Source organism: Peromyscus eremicus, chromosome 2, assembly GCF_949786415.1.
Source record: "Peromyscus eremicus chromosome 2, PerEre_H2_v1, whole genome shotgun sequence".
Lineage (NCBI taxonomy): Eukaryota > Metazoa > Chordata > Mammalia > Rodentia > Cricetidae > Peromyscus > Peromyscus eremicus.
The window spans coordinates 107,690,036-107,706,816 of record NC_081417.1 but is presented as its reverse complement, the minus strand read 5'-3'; the positions used below and the strand labels follow the sequence as shown (position 1 = coordinate 107,706,816).

The following is a 16,781-nucleotide window of genomic DNA, read 5'->3' as shown; positions in this document are numbered from 1 at the left end:
CTTTGGTGTGACCTGAAGGACATCTGACATTTGCTTTTGTCTCTAAGACTTTTGTTGCTTGGTGTTATATGAGTCTTCATAATTTAGCTTACACTTACAGGCACTATGTGTAGCTTTGTTATCAATGTCATTTCAAGGATAGGGGGATTCTCTTGAGCTTGTCTCTCCTCGTGGTCATGTGAAAATGCTCTCAGAATATATAGGAGGTCTAACATTATAGCCAGATAAGAATCAGGAATACTTACTTCTTTATATATCTTTATATATTTTTTCTTTATTGTATTTATTGTAGAAGAGTAGATTTTTAAGAAAAAAAATGAGAAAACCAAATATTTTAAGCAAGTACTTGATTTTTCAATGTCCACTCAATGTTAGACAAAAACTTGAAAACTTTCTGATTTTGTTTGTTCCCCCTCAATATTTTTCATTCATGATATTTTGATACCTAGAGTAGAGACCTGGCCTCATCACAGAGACTGATTATGTGGCCTTTCACCACTCAGTCACTTTCTATCTGCGTGAGGATTAGACTTGAAAATAGACATTCTCTGTGAAAGTGAAGGAAGGCCAATGGCAATGTGGCAGGTAAGGAGCTGTGGAAATAGAATGACGAGTCAGGTGCACTTACCAAGTGTGAACTGCCAACAAGCTGTCAGCTGCCAACGTGAATTACAGTTTCATCCTGAGAAGCCTCACATCTCAAGTGTTTAAACATTTCAAACTTCACTAAGACATCAGGATATGCTGTTTCTATGGCTGTCACTCCCATCCACTTGGTGCTGTCCTAAAATAAATAAAGACATATTCTTGATCTACATAATGTTTTCTCAAAATGTACACGTGAGAAAGAAAGTGACAAAAGCACAGAGAGAAAGACAGACAGACAGATGACAAAAAGGCACAGAGAGAAACAGAAAGAGACAGACACACACAAAGACAGAGGAGGCTCTATAGACGATCGGCACATGTTATATAACTGTGCGTATTTATGATTTGGTTACTAATTTTATGCATTTTACAAAATTTTATACTCAAATTTATTCATACTTCTTATTGTGTACTAGTTAGTTTCCGATATCATCTGCTTAATATACATTCTGTATATTCCTAATCACATGTTAGTAATTTGAATCACATCTAAACTTAATAATGGAAGATAATGAATGGATTCCCAGAATGTATTTTCAATGACGATAATATTTCATTAGATCTCTAAACTCTTGCCATTTCCTTCCCATCTTCACAGTAGTTAAAATTTCTTCTGAATTCTTTTAATCTTTTATTTCTTTGCTCTGGGAAACAGCTACATGAGATGTTTTCTCACTATAGTAGAAAGAGCAAATTTGGGAAGTACTCTCCTGAGGGCTGACCAAATGCTCTTTTACTTTCTCTATCAAAAATCAGCTAAGCTGATTAATTTGGAAATCAGTCTATTGGTTTTATTTTTAACTAAGCAGAAAGAAAACTAATGGACTCTTGCCAAACATCTGGCGAATAAAGGGGTTCCTAAGAAGAAGGTGTTTCTGTCATTACAGAAATGGTGAGTAGAAATGATATGTACCCCTGAACCTGCTGTTTAAGGGTAGTGGCACATTGGTTTCTTTTGTAGTTCTGGCATAAAAGCATTATGACATTAAACAATTGGGAATTTTGAAGCTTTTCCTCAACCAAAAGTTCTGCTGATTATTCACAGGGCCCTTTGATTTTTCTATAGGGTGTTCTTTAATGTAATAAAGAATATACTATTCTATTGTTCAGTTGAAGTTTGATACAGTTTTTTTAATTCCATCAGTATGATAACTACTCAGAGGAATAATGCTATAAAGAAGCTGTAAAGTAAAATGTAATTTTTAAATGAAAAATTAGTTTAACCAGGTATAACAAAAGATTAAAATCCATTTTGTGATGCAATATTTCATTATTTTTGGTGTTAGATTCTCTAGCTGTACTTTGGTTTCACTTATCAGTAACAAGAAGTGAAGAACTCTGTGCCTGTTGTCCTGGCATTTTATTAACTTGTTCATCATGACAGAGCTTTATGGAAAATAATGTCTTTCTTCCAGTGGCAGCCAAAATAACTAAAGGCCTTCACTTTCTTCTTCCATAGTATTTATCATAAATGATAATGAATTTCACACCTATGTTCATACTTTGTTGTATCTCATGTAAGATACTTGGCAACAGAAACAATGTGTAGTTATTCTTCATGTATATAAACTACATTGGAGTCATTTGTAGATGCTCAATAGGTACTTGATTATTGAGTGAGGGATTGTTTATTCTCTATAAAAATAATGTTAGTTTTCTAGAAAAGGATCATCTCACTAATTATGAGTTTTACTAGGTGTTTAACAATATCCTTAGCACTTCTATTAGCAAAGAAATTGTAAAATATATGATAAGAATAGTTTCTCAAAAACAACCATTCAATAAATATTTACCTTTAAAACATAAAGTTGAACCTTTTCTCAGGCAACTGCTTCACAAACTTCTGATGTCTAAAATTTCTTTCTTATATATCTAGCATAATATCGTTTTTTAATAATAATGTTGAGGGTCTAGTCTGTTTGGTGTTCTATAGGCTTCTTGTATCTTCATAGGCATTTCCTTCTTTAAGTTGGGAAAGTTTTCTTCTATAATCTTGTTGAATATATTTTCTGTGCCCTTGAGTTGGTATTCTTCTCCTTCTTCCATTTTGGAAATCAATATGGCGCTTTCTTAGAAAATTAGGAATCCATCTCCCCCAAGATCCAGCTATACCACTCTTGGGCATATACTCAAGGAATGCTCAACCACACCACAAGAGCATTTGTTCATCTATGTTCATATCAGCATTGTTTGTAATATCCAGAACATGGAAACAACCTAGATGCCCTTCAACTGAAGAACGGATAAACAAAATGTGGTATATATACACAATGGAATACTACTCAGCAGAGAAAAACAATGACATCATGAGGTTTGCAGACAAATGGATGGATCTAGAAAAAAATCATCCTGAGTGAGGTAACCCAGACTCAGAAAGACAAACATGGTATGTACTCACTCATAGGAGGATACTAGATATAGAACAAGGATGACTGGACTGCTACTCACATCACCAGGGAGGCTACCTGGAAAACAGGACCCCAAGAAAGACACGGGGATTGCCCAATGACAGAGATATGGAATGAGATCTACATGAACAGCCTGGACATGAGTGGGGGTAGTGAAGGGCAAGGGTCGAGGGAAAGAGAGCTTGGGGGAGCGGGAGATCCCAGCTGGATCAACAACAGAGAGGGAGAACAAGGAATAGGAGACCATGGTAAATGAAGACCACATGAGAATAGGAAGAAGCAAAGTGCTAGAGAGGCCCACAGAAATCCACAAAGATACCCCCACAACAGACTGCTGGCAATGGTCCAGAGACAGTCCGAACTGACCTACTCTGGTGATGGGATGGCCAAACACCCTAATTGTCATGCTAGAAACCCCATCCAACGACTGAGGGATCTGGATGCAGAGATCCATGGCTAGGCCCTGGGTGGATCTCTGGGAGTCCAATTAGCCAGAATGAGGAAGGTTTATATGAGCGAGAATTGTTGAGACCAAGGTTGGATAAAGCACAGGGACAAATAGCCAAATGAATGGAAACACATGAACTATGAACCAATGGCTGAGGGGTCCCCAACTGGATCAGGCCCTCTGAATGGGTGATACAGTTGATTGGCTTGATCTGTTTGGGAGGCATTCAGGCAGTGGGACCAGGTCCTGTGTTCATTGCATGAGTTGGCTGTTTGAAACCTGGGGCCTATGCAGGGTCGCTTGGCTCGGCCTGGGAGGAGGGGACTGGACCTGCCTGGACTGAGCCTACCAGGTTGATCTCAGTCCTCGGGGGAGGCTTTGCCCTGGAGGAGATGGGAATGGGGGGTGGGCTGGGGGGAAGGTGAAGGGGGCGGGAGGGGGGAGAATAAGGGAATTGGTGGCTGGTATGTAGAACTGAATTGTATTGCAAAATAAAAATAAAAAAAATTAAATAAAAAAAGAAAAGAAAAGAAAAAAATAATAATGTTGAGCTGAGATTGGCAGTGCAGGCTTGTGATCCCAGCACTAGGGAACAGGGAGCAAAAGGCTGCCAATCTAAGAGCAGCCTGATTACATAATGAGTGCCATGCCTCCTAGGCTGCATATAGACACCACTCTCTTAAAAAAAAAAAAAAAAGTTAATCCATAGACTACTCTCCAGTGATGGCCTCAAACCCAGAAGCATTTGGTTAAACAAATTGTCTCTTTATCTTTAAAAAAATTGGGGCAAGGGAACTTAGGAGGGGTGGTAGGTAGAGGTGGAGCTGGTAAGAATTGGAGAAGAAGTGGGGGATGACTATGATCAAAATACATTGAAGGCATACATGAGGTTTCCAAATAATTAATTAAAATAAAATTTAAAATATCTTCATTAGCTATGCTTGCTTTGGCAGCATGTACTCTAAACTTGAAATAATACAGAGAAGATTAGTTTGGCCTTGTGTAGGGATAACCTGCAAATTCACAAAGTATTCCACATTTTTATGTCAACCTATTAACTCTATATATAGTTCAATGGAAATTACCCATTTTTTTTTCTGATAATACTTCCCCTAAGAGTTTAGACTGTCTAACAAAAAAAAAAAAACAAAAAAAAAACACAATACCAAGCATGTGAAGCCATCTTTTGAGTTGTTGGCTGGGGTTGTACAAGAGACTACCAAAACATTACTAGCTATTTCTCTTGCCCAGGCTATTTCTATTCCAAGATGTGGAATAGAAATCCCTATTGCTGAAGATACCATGCACTTCAAACATAGGCTTCAGAGGCCCCTGAGATGAAACTGAACTGAATGTCTTCCTGAGGAGTTTGAAGGCATCATGCAAGCTTCTAGAGGGGGCGGTACCAAGAGTCCTGCTATGATACCTATTATACCTGTGAAACCGAACAATGGCCAGCATGGCACAATATCTTTAAGGATGCAGTAGTAGTTTCTATACCTTTACAGTAAATAACAGCTCTCTGATCAGATTTAAGACTCATTCAACATGAGGGAAAGGATTTCTGATATTAGAAGCATAGCCACCTACTCAGGGCTAGTGAAGCCGTGGATCTTGGAGTAGAATCTACAACCATCACTTTACTGAACAAGTATAATACTTACCTTCATCCTAAGTATTTACCCTTATACCTACACGTAGGTGTAGTCCTCAATCCTCATTAAGGAAACTTCTCTTTGTAACAAACAAAAACCAATAGAGAATATCACAATCAATAAAAGTACATTATTGTGAGGCTCAGTCCCAATGGATACTTCTACAACACAACTCTACATTTAAGACTCAGAGAACATTGCCAAAAAATTTTAAGAGCTAGAAGACTAGAAAATATTCTTTGAGATTTTTATCTTCTAGGAATGACAGAAGCTAAACCCATGAAGTCTCACCAATAGGACTGCTTAAACATGAGCTGAACAAGAACAACAACAGTATACATGATACAGTGAATGAGAGAAAATCAAGAAGGCTTCAATTCTAAACAAAGAACTACAGGCAACTAAAGAATAGCAAGAAAACACTGCAATTGGTTATTCATTATTAACTGGTAGGACTTGGTAATAAAAATATACAAACAAGTAACATATAGACTAAGCAGTAGCTTGTATTAATTTATATCTATCTGTCTAATTATCTATCTATATAAAACTAATGGAAATATAACCACTAATAAAAAAGGTGATGAATTTGAAAGAGAACAAGGAAGTAAATGAGATGTATGTTGGAGGATTGGAGAGGAAAGGGAATGGAAAGGGGAAATTATGTTATTATATTACAATCTCAGAAAAAAAATGATTCAAATAGATAAAAGAATCTTCCTTAGCTCCTACAGCACACTCAATCTCCAATATTGGCCACTTTTACTTCTGTTGTTACATTTCCCCTGGTAAGAAAGATTTTGTTAGGAGTATACCAGGTGGAGGAAGTGGATTTAACACAAGAATAGAAACATAAACTCACAAGTAAAGACTTAATTTTCTGGGGGGAAAAGTTAGAGTTGTGGTACAGTTTGGATTTGAATTGATCTTCAAATATCCATGTTTTAAGAGTTTGTTGAAGGTAGTGAAGCTTCAAAACTGATTCCTGGGAGGAGGTTAAATATTTGATTCCAGATTTATTCTGCCTCCTGATCCTCCTTGCTCATGACCATGATGGACTTCCTTACAGTCACAAACAATAAGGTAAGAAGACTATGAACTGTACTCTTCGGGACTTTAAACCAAGATTAAAATTCCCTTCTTTTAAGTTAGTAGTTTCAGATATTTCATCACAGCAAGAGCAAACTTATTAATCTACAGTTCTCAATGATATGATAAAAGACTATATGATACATATATTTTATATGTCTAACAGTGTTTAATATGTTTAATAATATATATGTATATGTTTAATGCTGTCAAAATTACATGCAACTTGAGGTTTAAATAAAATTTCCTCTATTTTGCAACATTTTTAGGAAAATAATGTCATGTTATTTATAGAACTAGAGATCTTTGGAGGGGCTATAGGCTCTAGGGTTTACAAAAATGGAGATAAGCTAACACATAGACACAGTGTTGAATTATAATTTGTATAGCTTTACTTTTGTTTTGTTTTTTGTTTTTTGGTTTTTTTTTGAGATAGGATTTCTCTGTGTAGTTTTGGTGCCTGTCTTAGATCTCGCTCTGTAGCCCAGGCTGGCTTCAAACTCACAGAGATCTGCCTGCCTCTGCCTCCCGAGTGCTGTGATTAAAGACGTGTGCCACCACTGCCCGGGTAGTTTTACTTTTTATGTGTATGGGTTGTTTGCCTGCCTGTATGAATGTGCATTTTGGAAGCTGGAAGATGGCACTACACTCCTAGAACTGGAGTTACAGGTGGCTGTGAAAACTGGAAATAGAACCCAAATGTTCTGGGAGAGTAGCTAGTACTCTTAATCACTAAACTACCTCTCCTGCCAGTTAAATTAGATTTTACATATCAGTGTTTCTTTATAACATCAAGTTTAAAAAATACTTTCCATTAACATCAGATAAAGTGAGGGGTCTCTCTCTCTCTCTCTCTCCATATATATATATATATATATAACAGTCTCATTTTTGGACCTCTTTTATCTAGGAAAACCAGACTTCCAGTGGGTATCATGAGGTCTGTAAAGAGATATAGAATTAGAAAACATAGGTAACCCTGATTTTATGGGTGAAATCGCATGGCTATAAACAGGAAGCAACCAAACAAAGATCCATGTACAGTATTCATTCACTTATAGCCTCAACATTTGTTCTCAGTCTAAGCTAAACTAGTAGTTGCAGGAGTTTGACATGGGAAAAATTCATAACTTTCTACGACAAAGTGTCCTGAGACAATATATCTTAATTGACCCATTTGTGTACTCTCATTCATTTCTGGTCCCTCATGCAAAAGATGAATATAACAATAGCTAAAATTACCAAAATGTAGTCTTTCAAGTAAGTTCTGATAGAAACAATCACAATAACAAAGAAGAGATAACAAAGCAGAAAACAACAAAGTCTAAAGCAAACAAAGAACAGAAATGAGAAAAGAGAGCAAGATTTTAAGTTCACAGTGCTCACAGTTAATGTACTTTGGGATTTCTCACACATTCAAATGACAATGAAATGTAGATATGAAATGAATTTTTTAAATTCAGAGTTACATATCACCACCTATAGACTGAGAAGACATTAATATCCAGCAATAATGTGTAAAGCTGTTTTTATTTCAAAGACTAAAATGATGATAAAATTTGATCAATTACTAGGATAAATCAAAGATTATCCGTTCTCAACTGAATGGCCTTTGCTAGAATAATATGCATGTACTATTTTCATTTAAACAAAAATCAGTATAATATATTTTTTCTCTGTATGAAAGGATTAAATATTAAGTAGAAGGTGTTATCAGAATAACTAATAGTTTTCTGTAAATTGGAAACTTAATGACTGAACTTGAAAACTATGAACAAATGTAAATTTTATACACAAACAAATACAGTGGAATACCTGGGAGGAAATCTAGGAGATTTATGAACTCTATAAATATAGATACTTATTAAGATATCTATAGTATTTTAAAACTCAGCTATATATCCTAAATGGATTCCATTACAAGTAGAAAGAGAAGCACACAGCCTTTTCCTAGATGAGTTACAAATTCAATGTAACCTCAAAAAATTTGAATATTTTTAGAGGTTTGAACGCTGATGCTTAAACATAAGCCTTAAAGTTTATATGGGAGTAGTCACAAATGAGAATAGCCAAAGAAATTTTAAAATAAAAGAGAAATGAGAACATGGTGGCAGCAGTTATTAATATGGCTACAAAAATCAGCACAATTAGATATACAGTCCTTGCTAGACTGGAAAAGCAAAGCAAAAATAATGAAAATTCAGTTTGGGTAATATGATGTATCACAGATTTAAAACAAAAATTAAAAAACACAAATAAAGACGCTATTTTAATTTTTTGAAATACAATTTGAGATTAGATACTACACTTGATCTTAGTCAAAATGCCAAACAAGGATCCATTTTGAGGCTGGAAAAAAATTTCAAAATAATAACCAATATCTGAAGTCTGTAAGGATAACTGAGAGATATTAAGGATAATTGTAGGTCTAAAAAGAAACATAGTAATAGAAATAATAAAAATTGTTTATCACATGTTAGTTAGAATTGTTTATCACCCAATAACAGGATTACAATTTTAAAAGTGTGTTATTAGATTTTGCTGCTGTAGAGCTATCATAGACTATGGTTATACCTACCTGCCTTGAGTAGCCTTAGGAACAACTAGCTATATGGCATGTTCTATTGCATATTTGACCTTCTATTGACCTAAAAATTTTTATGTGGAGTATTTCTATATCAAGACTGAACATCTTTTATGTATGTAGTCATTTTTAAAAGTTTATAATTATATATACGTATATATAATTATATATATAATTATATATATGTATATATAATTATATATATATGCTATTTATGCATATGCTAGGCAAACACTCTATCTCTGAGTTGTGTTTGTACCTCTTTAAACATCTTTTAATATTTAATATATACAATAAAGAATGTTATCATGTTCATCATTTTATATATTTGATAGTGAAATATTGAACAGTTACAAAACTTAGAAAATAGTAAAGAAATGCCGGGTGGTGGTGGCGCATGCCTTTAATCCCAGCATTCAGGAGGCAGAGGCAGGCGGATCTTTGTGAGTTCGAGGCCAGCCTGGTCTACAGAGTGAGATCCAAGAAAGGCGCAAAGCTACACAGAGAAACACTGTCAAAAAAAAAAAAAAAAAAGAAAGAAAGAAAGAAAGAAAGAAAGAAAGAAAGAAAGAAAGAAAAGAAAAAGAAAGTAGTAAAGAAAAACATTAACTTAGAGCATTTCAGAACAAAGAAAGTCTAGTAACTCAGTTAGGCATGGTGGCATGCATCTGAAATCCCAGCAACTGGGAAATTTGAGGCAGAATGATCAAAGATTCAAACCATCCCAAACTACATTACGTAATTTTGTAACAAATACAACCTCTTCCAAAGTAAATAAACTCTAAAATCCAATAGCGTAACTATAAAAGGTCTTTAAAAGAAATATTATCAATAAATTTAAGAAGTTCAAATTAGAAATAGTTAAATAACTATGATATAACAGAATAAGATGGTCTTCTTTTGTCCTTCCTCAGATTAGGCAAAGAAAATGTATCTTACAGGTTAGCTTGCTTATTTAGCCCTATAGGTGCTCTCTCCATTGTTAGGAAGACTTTTGTCTAAGGATATCCAAGTGTTTATTATCAAACTAACATCATGAGACTGTGATTCACCATAACTTTTAAAGATGGAGTTGGTATGTATTTTTAAACAGATGCCAGGCTCTTTTACAAAACACTGTTATATCCAGAAATAAATCCTTCTGAAACAAATACACTAGTGCTTCATACACACTTGTGCTCACATGACCACAGGCACACACACAAATATCATATCTATTTAACCTTTCATATCATATAATAATTAAAACCTAGAAGAAGTTAACATGAATAATAAATGAGAATTAGAACAGCATTTTACTGTTTATTGATGCAATGATGTCTGATAAGTTTTTAGAGCAATATCATAAATCTACGTACGTTAATATTTAAATAAATCTCATACTGTTAAGTATGAAAGGAATCAAACAGAAATGTTTACTGTCTTATCCATTTGTGAAAACTGTGGCCATTCCCTAATTCTGTAAACAATAAATCATTACCACACATCATTGTACACTTGAATAGACACATCTTCATCAAAGGTATAAAAAAAGCCAATGAACACATTAATGGCTGTCAACATCATCAGTCATTAGGAAATACAAATCAAAATCACAGTGAGATAGCACTTCCAAGCACTAGGATGGCTATTATGAAAACAACTGGTAATAAACAAGTGCTGGCTAGAACACAGAGTAATTAGAACCCTTGTGCATTACAGGTGGGGATATGAGATGAACCTGCTACTTTGTAAAAGAGGCAGTCATTACAAAGTTAAAAGTGGAGTTGACAGTGTCTCCTGCAGTAGACAGGATCCTGTATCTTCTAAACACACTAGTCTTAATCTCTAAAATCTGTGGTTTTGTTACATTTCCGGGAAACAAAGGGACATTAAGGGTAAGAATAAGTTGAGATATTTGAAGTTACTCTTTCTTCTGGCTACTTTAATACTTTCACAAGTCAATACACATGATACAAGGTAACAGAACAACTGAGTCTTAAGTATGTTACTCCTCCAGCTGTGAAAGTATACAATTGAGTGACCCTGTAGTGGGTAGCCATTCCAGCTTTGACCTGGAAGTTCCAACTCCCATTGAGGCTTCAGTAATGGTCACACCTACAAGGCGGGGCTGAGAGGGGATGCTGAAGACCCGAGATCTGGATGCCCAGGCTCTCTTGGTTCCTCGACCCTGGACGCTGAAGGTAGACCAAGCAGAGTTCTCCAGAGAACACTGCCAGACTGCACCTTTCCCAGACCCTGTAGCTTATCCCTTCACTTGTAAGTTACCCATCAAAATAAACCTCCCTTTTAACGTGGAGTGGCCTTAATAATTTCACCAATATGACCCCTAACTATTTGTATTCACAGCATCATTGCTACTGAAGAAGCTACTATTTTGAGGAACTGGGGACACAGCTCATGCTATAGCAAAAGGTATGGATCAACAAAAGTAGAACATAAATTTCTACCAGCAGAATTGAACTACCTGTAGTTTTACAGGATGGTATATAGGCCAAAGGAACATAACATATAGAAGGGAAGGAATGAGTGAAAATATATTAGGAAAATGAGAAAAGCGAATACATATTTAACAATATTCTTTTCTTCTTTGAAACACGAGAAGTCATTCTCCACTTTCTCTCAAAAGCTCCTCCTGGTGACCAACAGTTATTAATCAAAATTCTGTCCCTGCATTTCCCGTCTTAGGCTATTAAAAACACAAATGATATTAAACACAAAAGTAAAGTGGGGTTTATAACAGATCACACACGAAAACTACAACTGTCAAAGGATGGAGTGCTAAGCAGGACATGATGAGTGCCAAGCTGTGTTCAAAACATGTGAAGGAGAGATGTGAAATGGGAACTTGAATGTTGGAGGTCATACAGAAACCCCACTTATGACTCTTAGGTTACTAAGACTTGTTATCAAATCCATTATATTTTTACTTTTAAGAATCATACTATCATACTTCTAAATATTTAGGCTGTATAAGTCACAACTCTAGAGGCAGATTGCCTAAGTTAATAACATTTTATGTCACTGATAAATTATCTACCCCCAGATAAATGGTTAAGTCTTTCCTTTGTCTTCTGTCAAATAGAGGGAACTTCACACAAACCAGTTAGGATAAGATGAAGGTCAAATAAAAGAATTGCATGTTGTTATTTTCTCCATGTAAAATGATGTAATAAATAATTTTTCTTTCTTATAAGTATATAACTGTAAACTTTCACCTTTAATTATTTATGTGAACATTATTTTTTAATTATGATCAAAATATAAACATGCATTTATTGATTACTTACTACACACTAGAAGATTTAAGTGTTTTTTTATTCATTATTATAACCTTCATTGACAAACTGTTAGATTGTTGTTTTGCTAGAAGATTAAACTATTAAATTGTTACCCTAAATGTTATTTTCATTATGCTCAGGGAATGTCATGATCAATAATTGTTCTTTAGACTTCCACTTAAAATTGTGACTTATTACATTTTATTGTCTTTTATTTCAGTTTTTTTCAATCCATGTTTAAATTTTACTTTGCATACAGAACAACAACAAAAAATGCAGATAGAATAGAGGTATGGAACTATATATGGCTATATGAATATATGCACTACTTAGCCTTTTGGTACAATTTTCAATTATCATTTCCTGTGACTTGAAATCCTAATGAAGTGCAAGGTGGTTGATTAATGGGAAGTAAATAGTAATTAGTGTTCAAGTTGTTGGCTGGGGAGTACAAGAGACTCCCCAAACAATATAGGCTTCTGCTATTTTCCTTGGTTGCTTCCCAAAAGTTGAAAGTAAGACATATTGCTGATGACACTGTGTGCTTCAGATGTTAGGTCTTGAGCTTGATGACCTAAAAGTCTCTTCCCTGATGACTATCTTTCATAGCATGGGAAGGTCAGAGGCAGGCTTCCAAGGGAGGAAAACAGTCAATATTCTTACTCAAGTGTGATGTTAATGAACAAAAACAATGACTAGCAAGGCAAGATGTCCCAAAAGGTACAGTAGTGGCGCTTATATCTTGAGAGTAACTGTCAGTAGTCTAATAGGACTTAAGGCTTGCTTAACAGGAACAAAATTATGCCTGGTACTGTAAACCTAGTGAACCACTGAGTAAGCTCATGGATCTTAGAGAAGAAACTGCTACTACCATTTTCCTAAAAAAGTTTAATTTTAACTGTGCTAAATACTTATCCTTACACCCACATAAATTGTAATGCTCACAGCCCCCTCTCCATCATTTAAGAGTTTCTTTATGCAGCAGAGAAACCACAGCTGCTCGAAACGCTGAGAACAAATTCCTGCAATGCCCAGCAGAATTTGGAAGATCTACAACACAACTCCTGTACCTAAGGATCAGGAAACATCTAGAAGATAAGGCAGAAAGATTAAAAGTGACAAAGGCTCAGGACATCTGTGTGATTGTACCTTCTAAATGTGACAGGGAAGTTACACTCATGAAATCTCAACAGTGTGGGTGCCTCAATAAGACCCAAACAATGAGAACACCAATTACATGCCAACATAGACTGGGGAAATTCCATGAGCCTTACCACTAGAAGACGAGCTAAAGAAAGTAAATACTGCTTAGAGAAAGACAGCCTTCTTCAGGGATGATCCCCTAAACAGTTATCCAATAGTAAATGGTCATCCCTAAAATCATATGCATGTAAGTAACACTAAATGGACTCAGTAAGTTGTTTTTGTGTATTTTTCCATGTCTATGTGTATGTATGTATGTGTGTGTGTGTGTGTGTATGTGTGTGTGTGTGTGGGTGGGTGTGGGTGTGGGTGTGGGTGTGGGTGTGTGTTTGTATCTGTGTCTTTGTGTGTTTGACAATAATAATGAAAGGAAATGGTCATGAATTTAAGAGGGAGAAAGGGATATGGGTGATTTTGGGGAGAAGGGAGATTTTACGTAGTATTTTAATTAAAAATAATATCCAAAGCTTTGTAAATTGGCATTAGGTATTGTCTTCTAAAAGTTTTGGCATTCAGAGCTCATGTCTGTCACAGCCAATTTTGAGCATGCTAACACTGCATTGTTCATTTCAGAGTTTGATAATCACATTGTCATATTTTATGGACACATCTCCTGTCTGTGGTTCAGGCATAAACATGCAGCTGCTGTGCACTGATCATCTGCCGCACTGCCTCAGCAAATATAGAGTTCACATCAGGCATTCCAGAGCACGAGCAGATATGAGAGAGGAAATGTGTTTTGCAATGTGAACTCCTAAACAGCCGCTTACAATGGTCACAGTTTGTTCATTGATTCCAGAAACGGGCAAAGGAAGTTTGTCACTCTTTTCATAGCAAAGAAACTTTTTGAATGACATGAAGAAGTAAGTTTGGGGCAAAGGGAAATCATCAGGACTACCTTCACTGTGCTGTTGAATAGTGACCTCAGCACCTCACCATGTCCCTGTTCCTGTTCCCACGCTCCACACTTGCCATCATTTCTGATGCCAGCATGACGTATTTACTTACTCTTCACATCCCAGAGAGGTCTGCACATTAGGAACATGTATGCATGTAGTTAGCATTCATGAAACACTTTCATGTCAGACTACCCAAAAGCTGAGGGTGAAACCTTTTGTAGTTTCAAGAAACTTTATAGTGAACTAGATTTTATTGTGATTAATTAGAAAGAAATAAGAAGTATTTATACTTGTCCCATAAATTAGAAGAACAAAATCAAGAAAGAATAAAATTTTAAAGTAAGTCTGCACATATAAACAAAATCCATAAACGTTATAAGCAGATGGATGAAACTTTACATGTGTGCTAGATTTTCATCATTGTGACAGGATATTGTGGTTAAATAATGTAAAGAAGAAGAAAAGCTTTAATTTTGAATATGTTGTCCATGGTTGGCTGATTCCAGTGTCTTTTAAACTTTGACAAGGTAGAAAAACAATGACAGAAAAAAATTACTTACTTCCTGAGAACCAGGAAACACAAGAGTATGGGAAAGATCTGCTGACACAATATATCCTTCAAAGACACTCCAGGTGGCCAGTTGCATCCAGCTAGCTGCATACTCTACAGTCCTTCTCTGCTATTAGTTCTCTGCACACTAATCCACTGGTAAGGTTTGTGTCCTCCTGATCTCTTACCCCTTTGTGCCCACAAGTAGTGGCATAAGTCTCCAATACATGAGGAGGTTGTGGGATATTTCAGATCCAAATCATAACAGTATTTGTATAAGGTATACTTTTTTGGTCCTGCAAATGACAGGTCATAGAGAAGCCGTCTTGTGACAGGGATACCACTATCGGTTACATAAGAAGTGTGCATTTGACTTCACTGCAGGAGAAAAAGAGTAACAAGTGTAGCCAGCTGTTAATCCCCAGTTATGGTAAAAACAGTCTTTGTCTTTATTTATTTCTCTTTTGTTTTTTATACAATATCACTACTGATTTCCCTTCTCTACTCTGTATTTGTTTGTAAATGAATATGGTCTAAGCTCTGAAAATATGTTACTTTCCATCTCAAAAATGAAACAAGGTAACCAATAACTTCTATTCTTGTATGTCTTTTTCATATTCAAATGTAAACAATATGATCAGCCTGGAATTCACACCTTACTCAATCTTGGTCTTCGAAGGAATGGGATAGAATTTGAGAGGAACTTCAGACTTGTATGATGATTTGGGAAGAGTGCTGCTCAGAACCAGAAAGGCTGAGTCACAATAGAAAAATTCTAACACATAGCCCAGGAAAGATGAGTTAATATGATGCTAACTTTTGTAGAGACCACATCACAGAAATCTAACATAATCAATGGTCTGTAATAATTTCTTACCCAAGAGAAATTCTTAGGGTAACCACAGGAATCAGTGATGTAGTTAGATATACATGATGATTAGAGTATCAAAAGAGAGGTATCAGAGCTACTGTGTAAAATCACATGATTCAGCAACATTGCGCACACTGGAAGCTTTATTCTTTATGCTTCATTTCACTTGTTTATCAAATTTACTGCAAATAATTCTACGAAGAATGTACCTTTTTAATAATTTAAAAGCCATGATTGGAGAGATACTTCAGAAGTTGTGAACAGGCATTGCTTTAACAGAGGACTAAAGTTTTGTTTCTAATATCCACTATGGCTGATAACTGCCTGTAGCTTAATTTCTGCAGTAAAGGGTGCCTTTTTCTAACTTCCAAAGAGCACCAGGCATAAATGTGGTACACATTTATCATGGAGACAGAACATTTAAATGCATAAAAATAAAATAATATATTCTAAAATAATTTAAAAAAACATTATTGCACTATATGAAAATAAGTTTTGGTTGTGTAGGTTGGTGTTTTTGTGGAACTCCTAACAGTGGGAGTGGGGCCTGTCTCTGACTCTTTTGCCTGCTCTCAGGACCACTTTCCTCCTAATGGGTGACCTTGCCCAGCCTTGATATGAGGATTTGTGCCTAGTCTTATTGTAACTTATTATGCAATGTTCAGTTAATATCCCTGAGAGGCCTGTTCTTTTCTGAGGGGAAACTGAGTAGGACTGTATCTGTGGGAGAAGTGAGGTAGGGGAGGAACTAGGAGTGGAGGGAGGTGAAACTACAGCCAGGATATAATATATGAGAGAAAAATAAATTAGAAATGAACAAATATAATTTTTGTATAGCTTGATAAAGTTTTATACAAAGTAAAATGTTAACAAAATATATATCTCACAAAATTTTTTCTATCCTCTTCAACAATTATTGACTATATCAAGAGAATCACTATTCTGTCTTTATCCTCTGGTGATTGAATGATTGCTTATATAAGAATCACATATGCTAGACAAGTACTCCCACTAACTTATATCCACTGCCCCCTTTTCACTTTTTGCCTTGAGTCAGTGTGTCACAAGTTTGTACACACTAGCCTTGAATTCACTGCACTCCCTGTTTAGTTCAAGTAGATCTTGAATGCCTTCCACCACAACCT

General features: G+C 35.6%; 1 non-coding gene across 1 annotated transcript; it reads left to right on the top strand.

The window, feature by feature from the left end:
- The first annotated feature begins 4,441 nt into the window (after nucleotides 1–4,441).
- On the top strand, nucleotides 4,442–4,547 carry LOC131905375 (U6 spliceosomal RNA). The gene has a single exon (XR_009377904.1). It is a non-coding gene; the product is annotated as a U6 spliceosomal RNA (small nuclear RNA).
- Nucleotides 4,548–16,781: the final 12,234 nt, after the last annotated feature.